Genomic DNA, 15,086 nt, shown 5'->3' on the forward strand with positions numbered 1-15,086 from the left:
GGGCCAATCACATTTTTTTGCATGGGTAAATATGAGCCAAGAGACAAGGAGGAGGTTTCTACCATAGGCCTGGGTAGCCATGATCGTTAAGTGCAGGTGAGCAAGCAGAGAGAGCAGCCTGGGAGATATGGGAGAAGGAGCACAGGTACAGAGGGAGACAAGGGTGGAACAGGATAAAGAGAGGGCACTTAGAGACAAGAGAAAGTCAGAGAGGCAGAGACACCGAAAGACACACCTCGACATGCCTGGGTGGCTCAGTGGTTGAGCATCTGCCTTTGGCTCAGGTCATGATCCCGGGGTGCTGGGATTGAGTCTCACATCGGGCTCCCCTCAGGGAGTCTGCTTCTCCCTCTGTCTACGTCTCTGACTCTCTCTCTGTGTCTCTCATGAATAAATAAATCATATCTTTAAAAAAAAATAAAGACACACCTCAAACAAGAGAAAAAAATGGGTTCTTATTGGCTTTTAAGTTCCTGTGAGGAACTTAACTCAACTTAACCTGCTCAACTCAGGTTCCTGTCTTCCAATTCACCTACAATTCAATGAACATCTTTTTCTTTAGCACATTTGAATGAATCTATTCCTTGCCACCCAAAAGCCAGATAAAAGTTGTCTCTATGTCTATACTTAATTAAATTTTAGGGAGACTGGATATGGCCAGTCAAAATCGTTAACAGTCACATGAATAAACCAAACACCAGAATATTAGTTTGCAAAGATAACTGTATTTTCTTAGGACGCTGGAGTGTTCAGGTTGGATGATCAGTCTATTTTTCCTCCCGTAAGAAAACTTTTGACAGAAACCAACTCCTGTGTCAAGACTGCTTGGTGAGACTGGATCTGAGCAAAAGGTAGATCATTTTCAGAGTTGTTCTCAACAAGCAATCAGAATGCAATGCATCGTGCATCTCCAACGCGGGGATGAATTGCCTGCGACAAGCATGGGGAAGGGATAAGTCACATGAATGTGTTTTCTCTATGGCTTCCTATTATTAAACTCTGTGTGGTCTCCACTCTCTTGTTCACATTTTTAAAGAAGATTTTATTTATTTATTTATTTATTTATTTATTTATTTGAGAGAGAGAGAGAGAGAAAGATCACGAGCAGGAGGGAAGGGCAGAGGAAGAAGTACTCTTCTCTGAGCAGGGAGCCCAAAATGTTCCAGGACCCTGGGATCCCAGGACCCTGGGATCATGACCTGAGCCAAAGGTAGATGCTTAACTGACTGAGCCACCCAGGTGCCCCTGTAACATTTTCTACAGAGAAGTCAGAACAACTTTATTATTAATAACGAAATAATAGTTAACATTTTTGAGTATTTTTTTTTAATTTTTTTTTTAATTTTATTTATTTATGATAGTCACATAGAGAGAGAGAGAGAGAGAGAGGCAGAGACATAGGCAGAGGGAGAAGCAGGCTCCATGCACCGGGAGCCTGACGTGGGATTCGATCCGGGGTTTCCAGGATCGCGCCCTGGGCCAAAGGCAGGCGCCAAACCACTGCGCCACCCAGGGATCCCCATTTTTGAGTATTTTTTAATGAAGCTTGCATTGTGCTAAGCTCTTTACAAATATAACATGTTACTGAATCATCAAACAACCCTATTAAATAGGTATTGCTACTCTACTTTCCAGAGAAGGTTCAGACCGGTTAAGAAGCTGGTTCAAGGGCAAGGAACATGGAGAGCTAAGTTAGGAACAAGGAGAGAGCTGAGGGGGTAGTGACCATTTTACAGGTCTGAGTAGATACCCCGGTCATGTTAGTTTTGGAGATTGTTTACTCTCTTGATTCAAGGAGGAGACTCGTGATTAAATATGGGTTTTCTGTGTTTCCTAAGCAGCATTTTGGTGTGTGTGGCACATGTCAATCATCATTATTTTAAATAAATAAAAATAACAATGATGATATTGATCATTTACTGAAGACTAGCCAGTTAATCTACCCTGCCAGGTAGGTACTATTATTCCTACCTTAGAATGTGAACACTGAGGTTCAAGGAATTTAATTCAGTTCACGAAGATATAGGCAGCAAAGTCAGGATTCAGACATCTGTTAAATCCACTGCTTTCCCCATACTGTCCCACCTATCGATCACATTTCTAATCTCAAGTGGCTTTCTATTTTCACACACCAATAGTTTCCCCTGGACAACAGCCTCATTTAAGAAGGAAATATGCATGAATGTCTTACATGGCACTAGGGTAGTGATGGCTTATTGCCTTGGGTTCCACTGAGGTGATTTTCACAGAGTTTGTCAATAGCAACTCCCTCAGGATGGTCTCAAGTCTCCAGGTTCTGTGGACCTGTTTATCTTTGTTAAGGTGATAAACAGTTAAAACTCTTAGTTACAGTAAGTGTCTTTATTTTTATTGGCGCTTCTGGTCCTGGGAAGCATTTGGGTATTTCTTTGTAGTCAAAGGGCCTGGCTCAGCCTCTGTTCTAGGGCTAGAGGTGATGGGAGCTGGGAGAACATCCATAGCCTCAAATCTGTAACAACAACAACAAAAAAAAACCAAATAGTGCATGTTAGTGGTGGTGTGGAGAATATGGAATCCTCGTACCTTGCTGGTGGGACTGGAGAATCATTCAGCGACGAGGAAAAGGTTTTTGGCAGTTCCTTTTTGGCAGGTAAACACAGAACGACCACAGGATGCTCAGCCCTGGGTATATGTCTGGGAGAACTGAAAAGCGATACTCAGACAAATACATTCCCAGGCATGTTAAGGACAGCACTATTCACCAAGGTTGGAAATAACGCAAATATCCACCAAGGATGAAGGTATAAACAAACCTTGGTATACAGACAATGGAATATTACCCAGTGGTAAAAAGGAATGAAGTACTGATCGATACATGCTGCAAGAGGGGATGAACCTAAAAATATCAAGCTAAGTGAAAGAAGCCAGACATAGAAGGCCACATATTGTGATTCCATATATATATATATATATATATATATATATATATATATATATATATATAAAATGTCCAGAATAGGTTATATATATACACACATATATATACATATATACACTATATATATATATATATATATATATAAAATGTCCAAAATAGGTAAATCCAAAGAGACAGAAAATAGATTGGTGGTTGATAGCGGTTGCGGGGGGTGGGGTGGGGGGGTGGGGGGAGGAGGGAATGGGGAGCCACTGCCTCATGCCACCAGTTTTCCTTTTGGGGAGATGAAAATGTCTCAAAACTAAAGATGCTGGTTGCTCAGCGTTGTAATAAATGCCACCGAATCATTCATTCTAAAGGGGTCAGTCTTATGCAATGTGAACTTCAGCTTAATCACAACACAAAGTCCAACCGCCCCTGCGGCCCTTGGGAGCTGGGAATCCCCGCAGCCACGGTCCCGGTGGGAGGCGCGGTAACGGGCGCACCGACCCCCGCAGGACGCTCCACGGAAGGCGGCACCGCGGGAGCTGGGCGCTGGGCTCCGGGGGGCACAGCGCCTGCCCGCCTGCCCTCGGGGCGCGAGCCTAGGGCACACGCATCCCGTAAATGTAAAACCAAACAAAACAACCACAAACAAACAAACAAACAAGACAACTCCGTGGAGACGCCAGCACGCGAGCCGGCGCTTCCGAGCGGCAGGGAACCCCGAAAGCAGAGGGCGCCCCGTGCAGACGCGGCACCGGCCGGAGCCGACCCGCGCCCACGGCCGCCGACCCCCGGTGGCGAGGGCGTCCTTTGTCGTTCCCGCAGCCGAGGCGGCGAGCCGGGGCCTCGGGGAGCTCCGCGGCCGGGCGGGAAGGGGGGCGCCGCCGGCGCCGGGGGGCGGGGGCCGCGGGGAGGGGGGCCGCGGGGAGGGGGGCCGCGGGGGGGGGCCGCGGGGGGGGGCTGCGCGCCCGCCCTGCTCGGCGCCGCCGGACCCGCAGCCCGCGGGCGGCCCGCGAGGGGGCGGCGGCTCCCGGGCTTTGTGGCCGCGGCGCGCGCGTTGGGGCCTGAGCGGCCGGGGGCGCGCAGCCGCCGCCGCCGCCGCCGCCCGGCGCTGGGAGCCCGCGGCCCGCCCGGCCGCCCCGCCTGCGACAGGAGCCGAGGCCGCCCGCGCCCGCGCCCCGCCGGCCCCTCCCCCGTCGCCGCGGCCGCCGCGCCGCCGCTGCAGGTAGGAGGCTCCCCCGCCGCGGGGCCGGGGCCGGGGGCGCGGGGGGCGCGGGGGGCGTGCGGGCCGAGCCGCCGCGACCCCTGCCCCGCGGGCCGGCCTGCGCCGTACAAAGCCCCGGGGCGCGGACCTCGGGCGAGTCGGCGGCGCACCCGGGGCGGGGCGGGGGCTCCGGGGCCCGGGGAGCCGCCGGGGAGGGGTCGGCGCCCCCGCGGCGCCCGGGTCCCCCCAGCCCGGGGGCCCCGCCGTGGCCGGGCGCTGTGCTGGGCGCTTCTGCTTACTTGTGCCTGAGACCCCGGGGCCCCGTGCGAGGCTGCGGTGCGAGGCTGCGGTGCGAGGGCCGCCGGGTCGGAGGCCGCGCCGAGCATCACGCCGGCGCCCGCCCGACCTTGGGAGAGCTGCCTCACCCCGAGCTGGGCCCTCCGCGGCTGCCGGGGGCGGGGGCTGTGGCGGGGAAGTGCCCCGTGCAGCACCACCCCCTGGTACTATTGTGAGAGAAAATGCACATCGCTGATCCTAGAGCTGCATTCCGAGCACTTTCTGGGCACCAGGCCCCGGGCACTAGACAGTTGGCGTGAGTTCCCGAGATCATCACCCCGGCGCTCTCAGGTAGTAGCTACCGTGAATGGCCCGAATAATCTTTATTTAGGAGTAGGGAACAGGGAAGGATTTAGTTAGCCTCCCCCCTCTTCCGATCCAGGAGATAGGTCGGTTCTTAGATGTGGTAACATTTGACGTTACAAATGTTCCTGCGGTGCAGGTTACGGGGTGCAGGGATGTCTGTTTGTCACAGTTAAAAGGGGGGGGGAGTAGGAAAATACCGGGGCCGGGACTGTGGATTTTAGCCTGTCGGATGGGAGGCTGTTGTGTTACCAAGGAAATTGTTGAATATGAAATTCAAAACCGTAGTTCCCCCGAGTTAAGATTGAGGGCTGTTGTGGGAGTTGGGGACCGTGGAGAGAAAGGAGGGGAGGACCTGGAGAGGGGGAGACAAGGAAGACTTCTGGAGCTCTGGAAGAAAATGTTGAGGGAAGGGATCAGGGTTCACCACCCCAGGAGTATTCTGGACCGGGATTCCATCCTGTCCTTAGAGACCAGGCACCCTGCCTGGGGGAGGGGAGAAGGATGCGGGGATGAGATCACAGGTTGTCTTTTCTTACTCCCAAGCCACCCCAAAAATATTTGTATGGGTTGAGAGTCAGAAGATTGGTCTCCCCAAAACGTTGTAGACCCTTCTTGTGATTCCTGAAATTCTTTTTTTTTTTTTTTAAGATTTTATTTATTTATTCATGAGAGAGAGAGAGAGAGAGAGAGAGAGAGAGAGAGAAGCAGGCTCCATGCAGGGAGCCCGATGTGGGACTCAATCCCGGGTCTCCAGGATCACACCCTGGGCCAAAGGCAGGTGCTAAACTGCTGAGCCACCCGGGAATCCCCTTGAAATTCTTTTCAGGTGTTAAGGAGATTGGGGTGCTCATGGACCCTAAAGGTTGGTAAGACTCTTAAGATACAAAGGTCTGACTGGTGCAGTGAAGGAGTGTGTTTTGAACACAGTTCACTTGTTTAGAGGAGCCATGGGCATGAGGAGATTATTTGGGGGTTTAGTTTGGAAGGCTTTCAACCCTGAAGAAGCCAGAGAAAGGCAGGAAGGGCCTAGGGACTGTACCCTGGGGAAAGGGACTGGAAAGGGGAGCTAAGGACCTCCCAACACCATCTGCAGAATATTATGCACCCTTTCCTCACCCAATTTGTGGCTATTCCTTACTTGAGTGTTTGTGGAAGGTCTGGGCTGGATTCAGGCTGACTTTTCTCCTGAGTAAGTAGGAAGGGCTTCTTGGAGAAGGGTTCTTTTAAAACCAGACCTTGCAGGAGGGGTCTTTGGGCACATACTGGTGGTGAGGGTAGAGAGCCTTGCGTGCATAGCAGAAAGAGCAGTTGCTTTGGAGAGATCGACAGTTTGGGGTTCCAGTCCTGGCTCTGCCATTTCTCAGCTGTGTAATGTTTCATGAATATAAAATAATGTTATTTCAGACGTCTGTTAAGGAGCTCAACCAACACTAGTACCTTCTTCCCTGTCCATGGTGACATTCATTCAACAAATGTCTGCTGAGCACCACTTGTCTGCTGAGTCATATGCTTCCTGCTGGGGATACAGAGATGAGTCAGAAATGATGTATTCCCTTATGAATTTCCCAGTCCAGTGAAGGAGACAGACACAAAGAACAAATTACAAAAAATATAGGAAGTACCATAGTATAGTTGTATACAACTGGCAGGGAGCTCACAGAGGAGTAACTAATTCATTCTGGATAGAAAATTCAAGGCCAAATTACCTCTAACAAGAAGAATCTGAGACATTATGATGGAGATTTTGAATGCTACACCACCTCATAGCTTCTTTTTTTATCCTTGCTTTACCTTTGCCCTGATATTCTCTCTCTTTAAAAAAAAAAAAAGTCTAGTTAACAGTGTGTGCATGCTTTGTAAGCTACCTCAAACTCATTTTAGAAGGAAGCTATTGTAAACAAACAGCTCAGGCATTAGTTGAGGAGTCATCATAAAAATGTCCTAAGAGTTGGATCTTGAGGTATGAAAATGAGCCCTTTGGGGAGGGGTGGCACATGTGACTCTTGACCTTGGGGTTGTGGGTTCGAGCCCCATGTTGGGTATAGAGATTACTTAAAAATAAAATCATTAAAGAAAAAAGAAAGAAAGTGAGCATTTGGCAGACCTTGGAGTTAAGGATTCCAGCCAGAGGAAGCCCTGTATACAGAGTCATCAGAGTCATGAGAACACAGCAGGTTCAAGGCCATGATGGTGAATTTGGTCTGCTGGGGTGAAAAATATATGGAAAGAGGAATTGGGATGGGGTGGAGGGGGCACCGATCTGGAAAGGCCTTGAATGCTATGGCAGAGTTTGAACTATATTATTGAGGATGAGGGAGACCTAAGAGGATTACACACAGAACAGGGACATGATCACTATGTTTTAGGAAGAACCCTCTGGTAGCTGTGTGAAAGAGAAGCTGGAAGTTGGGAGATCATTTTGGGATACCAGGGCCTGATATCAGAAATATAAGGCAATTAAGGATGAGAGAGGGAGTAATAAATACTGAAGTAAAAAGTAGGAGGTCTTAGTGATTGGTTACCAGTGATGGAAGTGCCTGCTGAGTTTTCTGCTTGTGAGGCCAATTAATTTCTGAGTTTTCAGAAATCATCAGAAATCAGGAGGTTTGGAAATAGGGGAATAATTTGTTTGCTTTTGGCTGTGAAGAGTTGGAGATTTTGGGGTACCTGGGTGGCTCAGTTGGTTAAGCAGCCAACTCTTGGTGGCTCAGGTCATGATCTCAGGGTTGTGGGACTGAGCCCTCCCCCTTGGGCTCTGCACTCAGCAGGAGTCTGAAATTCTCTCCTTCTGCCGCTCCCTCCCTACTCTCTCTCAAATGAATAAATAAATCTCAAAAAAAAAAAAACAAAAAAAAGAATTGGAGATCTCTGAGGTGCCCACTATGGGCAGTTGGACACGGTTGCTGGTGGACAAGTGGGGATGTGTGTGCTGCTGAGGAGAATGGGGCCGGGGAGAGAGGATCTCCCTGACACCCTTGCTATCTTTTGAACAAACACTGAAAATCTGCTGTGTGCTAAAAATACAAATAAAACGTAGTTCCCAGCCTCAGGAATTCACCCTCAGACAGTGGCAGCACTTGAGAATACAGATAGATTGAGGTTCAGAGTAATTCTGAGCACTGCAGAAGAGGTAAATACGTGGGACCCCTGGCCCAGAGATCGGAGGGAGCACCCCAGCTTGTTCTGCAGCAGTGGGAGGGGAGGAGGGCTCACAGGCAAGAAGTGGGCTGGAGAGGGAACTTTATTATGAAAGCACTTTCTATAGAGGATACTTTAATAAAAATGATACCAAGGGAATTTTCGGGGAGCTTGGGGTGGGGAGATGGTTTAGGATGGAGCCATGGGCGAAGGGAAGAAGCGGTGGGAACTTTTAAGAACCTTCATCTGGTCTATAGAGGAAAGCGTGAGGGTGGAAGGACAGGAGGTGGGAGCTCTTGCCTTAAACACAAGGCTGGTTCTGCTCACAGTCACACTCAGACACAGATGGTAAAAATAAACACTTCCAAGTTACAAGGCCGCCTGGGGTGGGTGGTGAAGGGAGAGAGGAGGGAGAGCATTGGAGGAAGCAAGTTCATCTCAAGGTTTAAGACTGCAAAGCCCTCTGAGGGAAGGAGAGATGATGGAGAGGGCACAGGTGAGTGGCCATCCTGGGTGGTCAGGTTTGAACTTGCGAGGGCAGGTATACAGTAAGGTGGGCACAGGCACAGTAATGTCTGATAACTCTTCCCTCTGGATAAAGTGAAATCATGAAGCCGTCATTGTCATAGTGTGGCTCTTAAAAATTTGGTATATGGGGGTGCCTGGGTGGCTTGTTGTTAAGCCTCTGACTCTTGGTTTTAGCTCAGGTCATGATCTTGAGGTTGTGGGATCGAGCCCAGAGTCGGGCTCTGTGCTCAGTGCAGTCTGCTCCAGAGTCTCTCTCTCTCTGTCTGTCTCTCTCTCTGTCCCCCTCCTGCTCACTCTCTCGCTCTATCCAATAAATAAATAAATAAATAAAATCTTTTAAAAATTTTTGGCAAACAATTCAATAGCATTTACAAGAAGAAGCCAGGAAGCCATTTCTGTTATAAAATCTTTGTCAAAGGAGAAGTTTTAGATAGTAGAACAACTAGATATAATTAGTAAAAAATGCAAATGGAAAGCAGGTTAGTTTCAACATATATTCTACAAATATTTATCAAGTGTCTTCTGTGTACCAGGTCCTCTTCAATTTGCTGGGGCTGCAGTAATGATGAGATGCGATCACCTGCTTTAGACATTTCACGGGGAACTACTTAACCTATAGGTTAAAGCTGTGTGTGGGCCTTACATGGTCTAAAGTGCTGAGATCCTTTTATTCTGTTGCAGCGTTCTCTTTCATTGGCCAGTAGGGCCACCAGCTTCATAAATTATCAGAAGATACCATCTCTGCGTATTTGGCAGAGATCTGTGGAAATTAGGTTGCAGAAAAACCATCACAGCCGCAGAGTTACTATGAATTCCCAGTGCTGGATGGGGCTTTAGAGAACACCCACTTTAGCTTTATAATTTAGAGATGAGAAATCGACAGTCACGGAGGGAAGGGGAACTTGCCTAATGTCAGAGATTTAACATCAGAGTTGAGAGCAGGGCCCTTGGGGTTCCCAGCCGGGATAGTGGAGAGGGCTTGAGGACACCTCGCAAGAGGGCATCTTGACTGTGAGAGGGTTCCAAAGGGGAGATGTTGAAAGCAAATGAGGAAGCTTTGCTTTTAGGTCCTCCTTTGTTGCTGGAATCCCAGGGAGCCCCTGATTTTGCTCTGAGCCCCAGTTTCCTCATCTGTGGGAGGATTGGACTTTCACCATGCTAGGATCAGCGTTGCCTTGAGAACAAGGTTGTTTTGGGGATGCTGAGTCAGGGAGAAGTCAACAGGCCAGGATAAGAAATAACCTTTCATCTCTTCAGAACAAATGATCACCCATAATGTGTTGCCAGGCCCGCCTTCGGGGAATGGGTGCCACGTTTCCTTGCGCTCACTCATACACCTCCGTGCATTCTTTCTTTCTTTCCCAAATCATGGTCTTCCTTTGCTGCCGTGCTAATTCTAATTCCAGTCTATTCTAATAGGAATTAAGGTTCTTAATCGAGATCCTCCCAATCCCGGAGTAGTATCCCTGAGCACATTTCTTTCACCGTGCTTGTCACTCTGCCTTGTCACCAGCCTGCCCTGCAATATGCTATACTGGGTTAGGTCTTCGTTGGATTGTGACCTCCTCGATCTTAAGGAATACCCCCTCTCTCTGTGCCTGCACAGAGTGGATGCTCCTGGATCCACTGCTTCCTCTTGATCCCCCCCAACCCTAGTGTAGAGACATGCACACAGATTTCTCGCTTTGAAGTCTCTGGTGCGCACCTTCTCCTTTCCATTAGCATCATCACCACCACTCAGAGTGTAGGGCCTTATTGATTATCTATTTGAATGGTCTCCTTCAACTCTCTGTGTTCATATCCTCTACATTCTTTTTTTTTATCCTCTACATTCTTAAAGATCTAGCTCAGATATCCTCTTGTTCATGAAGAATGCAAATGAACCTCTTCCCTCCTCTGACTGCCCAAGGGGCTTTGTCCTCTTTCGTAGTATCTGTTTCCATGTGCTTCTCTTTTTGTTATCAGTTTGTGCAGGCCAACTCGCTTTCTAGGCCAGAGGGTCTGGCTTGCTTTTGTGCCTCCCACATAGTTTAGGATACTACAGAGCCTTTGGCAGGTGTTCAGGACACATTTGTTGAATCCTATGTCTATGCGGTAAGAGAACCAGTAAGTATCTGAGTGTCTTGTATATAGCACACTCTTCTATTTTTGGAAGCAGTTTAATATGGGCCAGGTGGGGGGGAGGGGAAAGAACCGAGATTTATTGAAGCTTTAGTCTGTGCTGCTTCATTATACTCGTTGCAGAGTGGTTGTGCAGATGGAATGAGGTAGAGTCGGGGGTTTTAGCCCTGTGTTACAGATGAAACGCTGGAGATGAACTGACTTGGTCGAAGTCACACAGCTCGGTGAGGGGTGAAGTCAGGATTCGAGGCCAGGTTTTATGCACTCAGTGTCTTGGTTCACTTCACTTCACGAGCAGTCATTCATTAAAGTTTAAAAGGTCCTGACACCTGTCCCAGATCTCAGCACTACCAGTCTCCAGTCACGCTTCCTATTCTGAGTATTGACTTCAAAGAGCTCCCTTCCCTTTTCCATGAAAGGCAATAGAAGTAAAATCTGGCCAAGTTTCTCTAGTCTTTGCTCAAATTTTAGGGCTTAGATTGACTCTTGGGGGACTTGAAATGTCATTAGATGGTGTGTTAGCTTGGACTGTCATAATAAAATACGGCAGACGAGGTGGCCTGAACATCAGAAACGTATTCCTCACAGTTCCGGAGGCTGGGGAGTCCACGATCAAGGTGGTGCCAATGAGGTAAGTTTCCTTCCAAGTGAAGCTGCTTCTCTGGGCTTGTGGGCTGCTGGTGCCCAGTGTGCTCATGTGACCTCTTTGTGAGCCCTGGGGAAGATAGGAAGCCTGGGAGAGGGGAGGAAGGAGGGAGGGAAGGAGGGAAAGGGAATGTTGTCTCTGATGTCTCTTATAAGGACAGTAAATCCCCTTGAATCAGGGTCCCACCTTTATCATCTTCCTTAACCTTAATTACTTAGTCTCTAGGTACAGTCATCCTGGGGGCAGGACTTCCACCTAAGAGTTTTGGGAGTAGGGCAGCCCAGGTGGCTCAGCGGTTTAGAGCCGCCTTTAGTCCAGGGCCTGATCCTAGAGACCCAGGATTGAGTCCCACAATGGGCTCCCTGCATGGAGCCTGCTTCTCCCTCTGCCTGTGTCGTCTCTGCCTCTCTCTCTATCATGAATAAATAAATAGAATCTAAAAAAAAAAAAAAAAAAAAGAATTTTGGGGGTGTATAAGCATTCAGCCCATAACAGATGAGTCTTTGTTTTAAAGTCATATTAAATGTACTTATTACAATCTTCTGGTGCTTTAGTCAGTGTTCGTGTTTGGGGAATTGTGCCGTTTCCTCTGTTCTTGTTTGGTATTGGATTCATGCTCTTTTATTTAGTCCTGTCTGCAAGTCTTCGCCTGGCACAAGGGGAGTTTTTGTTTGCCATTTTTTGGACGATTTTTACTTTATTTTTTTAAATTTTAAAATTAAAAAAATTTATATTTTAAAAGATTTTTATTTATTTATTCATGAGAGACACAGAGAGAGGCAGAGACACAGGCAGAGGGAGAGAAGCTGGCTCGGGGACTGGACCTATGACCCTGGGTTCACGACCTGAGCCAAAGGCAGACACTCAACCACTGAGCCACCCAGGTGCCCTGACCATTTTTACTTTAATGCAGCTTTTGATGTACAGTTTCATGTGTGACACTCATTGTGTGCATGATAGGCAGTTTTATGCCTATATCAAAATGTATTCACTCATTAAATGTTTAATGAATGAGGGTCCCTTGGGCTGCCAGTTGAAGTACAACCATGCATAAGGACCAGGAGCTGTATCATCTTGCAGAATGGCAAAAAATGATCTGTATTGGGCATCTGAGTGGTTCAGTGGTTGAACGTCTGCCTTCGGCTCAGGTCATGATCCCCGGGTCCTGGCATCAAGTCCTACTTCAGGCTGCCTGCAAGGAGCCTGCTTCTTCCTCTGCTTATGTCTCTCCCTCTCTCTCTCTCTCTCTCTCTCTCTCTCGGTCTCTCATGAGTAAATAAATTTAAAAATCTTAAAAAAAAGAACACAAAACGATGATCTGTATTGAGCAGAGAGTTGAGGGATGGGGAAGGCCCGTCTTTTTGCTAATAAAAGCTGATGCAGCCGGAAAGGCTTGTTTTGTTGTCATCTGTAACCAGTTATGGACCTCGCTGAGTAGTTTTAAGCTAGAATATGCTTTCTGTCCTCGAAGTTTCTTTTAACAAGCTTTGCCTGGAGATATCTTACTTTGAGAAGTATTTGTTTTCTTAGGACTGTCAGGTGCTCAAGCAGAATGTCAGTGTTCCCCTGAGGCGTGGACCATTTTAAAGCTCCCTGTCTCTACGGATTCGTTCTCATCAGATCAACAGCAGAAATTATTTCAGAGTTCTGGTTAGAGTTCTGGTTCACCTTGGGGTGGGGTGGCTGTGGGCCTTAGCTTTGAGACATGAAGGCCCAGGTGATGGGGGGATGGGGGACGAAGAGCCACCAAAAGGAGATGGACAGAAGCATGAACAGCTCCTCCCGAGGAGTAGCTCTGCCCTGGGAACTTTCCCTGCTGACCGTTAGATTGCTCATTGACATGTAATTTGAGCGGGGACCCAAGCAGTCATCAGGTCTGAAAGATGGAGAACAGTGAGGGCATTGGATCTGGGTTTGAATCCTGGTTCTGCCACTTACTTTTTGTGTGGCCACAGGCAGGTGACTGAACCTCACTTTTCTGACCTGGGAAATGGAATTGGTTAGTGGGAATAAACAGCTTCCCTCATGAGGCTGATGGGAATCCATAGGGGACCTCTAGGGGTACATTGGCTCATACCAGAATTCCTTTACAGCCCTGCAGAATGCAACCACATGGCCCAGGGAGGCCTGCTGTTCTACAAAATTAAGCAAAGTAAATTGGTAACTCTGGATTTACTTAGCTAGTGATTAAATAACAGTTTAGTTAATAGGCTATTAATGGTCCCCAGGTGTTGGTAATTCTGAGTATTTGCTTTTGAGAGCAGTTGTATAATTTCTTCCGGTACTTTAATAAAGTTTTTTTTTTTTTTTAACAGAAAATACTGTGTCTAACAAATGGTGGTCTCAGGGGCTATTTTTGGGAGGATTAAGTGATATAGTGCATATTAAGCCTTTACTATAACGTCTAACCCACATTAAGTACTCAGTACAGGTTATCTGCTACTGAGACTCAATTGGTCACACAGGTCAATAGACTCCCCACGAACTCACCACCACCTAGTGGCAGCTAGTGGTTCTGCATACATTATGAGGTAGAGTCATTTAATTGCTTGAAATTAATTCCATGTAATTTGAGCTCCATCAAGTATCACAGAGACTTTTTTTCAGAGTGTGACTTATTTGCCTGAGAGCAGGAATTTATGTTTCATTAAACAGTGAACTGACATTTTTCAGCTCCATGGTTGGCATAGAGTAAAAAAAAGTGTTAAGGGCACCAGTAAATGAAGTGGGGAAGCAGAAGTGCTCATGTGTTATTAGTAGGAATGTGAATCGGTGTACCATTTCTGGAGGACAGATGGTGATGGAACAGAAGTCTTCAGTGTTTTCATCTTTTGTGGCGACTATTCCTCTTCTAGGAATCTATCTTGAAGAAGAAAAGTTAGAGGGGCACCGGGGTGCGGGGGGGTTGGTGCTCAGTCAGTTGAGTATCTGCCTTTGTCTCAGGTCATGATCTGGGGTCCTGGGATGGAGTCCCATGTCCGCTGTCTGCTCAGCGGGGGATCTGCTTCTCCCTCTGCCTGCTGCTCTGCCTACTTGTGCTGTCTCTCTCTGTCAAATAAATAAACAAAATCTTTAAAGTTAGAAAAAAATCTATGTAGAAAGAAAAAGTATATAAATAAGTACATATAAATAAGATAGCATTACCTATAATAGAAAAGTGTAGGGAACAATTCCTTTCATTTGTTAATCAGATTTCTCTCTCTCTCTCTTTTAGATTTCTCTATCTTTATAGCAATGATTCTTCAAAAGAGTGAGGGTGTAAGGGCAGGTAGGCATATTGACATCTGGTGCAGAAGAGCTGGGATGAGGGATCAAAATCTGCTCTGGGAGCTGTGTAGTTTAAGAACATGTAGTTGGGCATAGATATCTTGGCAGCTAGAGATAATACAGAAGAGCTGTATTGTAGTGGATATGTGCTAATAGATTTCTGTTTGGGGTATGTTGGTTAATAGGGAATAGGAATATTGATGAAGGCAAAAAATTTTGGACCTTTGAGGAGGAAGGGGCCTGGATTGGGTTATTGTAGGGACATTAGACCAACATGATTGAAATACAGGCCTGGGAATTAAGGGATACAGAGACACATTCCCAAAGGTAAATTTCTCCTTGTTTAGCTTTGTCCAAGACCTGAAGGTCAAATTGCCTTGACATGTATCTAAATCTCTTGATCTCTGATGCTGATATGCCCATAGTGAATATGGGGCAGGGTACCTCGTACGTGGAGGCACTAATCACACTAGTGATTAGTCTTTCTGACCTTAACTTTGGGGATGAGGTGGTACATCACGAGAGAACCTAATTGGGTTCTGTTGCCTTCATGTAAAGCTCTTTTTCCTTGGCCTCAATTGCAAGGCTCTCTGATATGGCCTGGTCCCTTCAGGTCTCACAGATTTTAGCTCTTCACA

The 15,086-nt window shown here is 47.5% G+C and overlaps 1 protein-coding gene and 1 long non-coding RNA gene across 4 annotated transcripts in view; one reads left to right on the forward strand and one right to left on the reverse strand.

The window, feature by feature from the left end:
- LOC144322547 (uncharacterized) lies at nucleotides 1–4,571 on the reverse strand. The gene is made up of 3 exons (XR_013388172.1): nucleotides 4,406–4,571; nucleotides 2,563–2,682; nucleotides 1–930 (listed from the first exon to the last, which is right to left on the reverse strand). It is a non-coding gene; the product is annotated as an uncharacterized LOC144322547 (long non-coding RNA).
- MSANTD3 (Myb/SANT DNA binding domain containing 3) overlaps nucleotides 4,039–15,086 on the forward strand; it is a 25,947-nt gene continuing 14,899 nt past the window's right edge. Inside the window, exon 1 of one of the 3 annotated variants that reach the window (XM_077912705.1) lies at nucleotides 4,039–4,127. The gene's annotated coding sequence lies outside the window, so the exon portion shown is untranslated. Of the gene's footprint in view, nucleotides 4,128–4,514; nucleotides 4,734–15,086 lie in introns of those variants that run through there. The other 2 variants (XM_077912707.1, XM_077912704.1) reach the window with 2 other exon arrangements.

The sequence above is a fragment of the Canis aureus genome, chromosome 10, assembly GCF_053574225.1.
Source record: "Canis aureus isolate CA01 chromosome 10, VMU_Caureus_v.1.0, whole genome shotgun sequence".
NCBI classification, from domain to species: domain Eukaryota; kingdom Metazoa; phylum Chordata; class Mammalia; order Carnivora; family Canidae; genus Canis; species Canis aureus.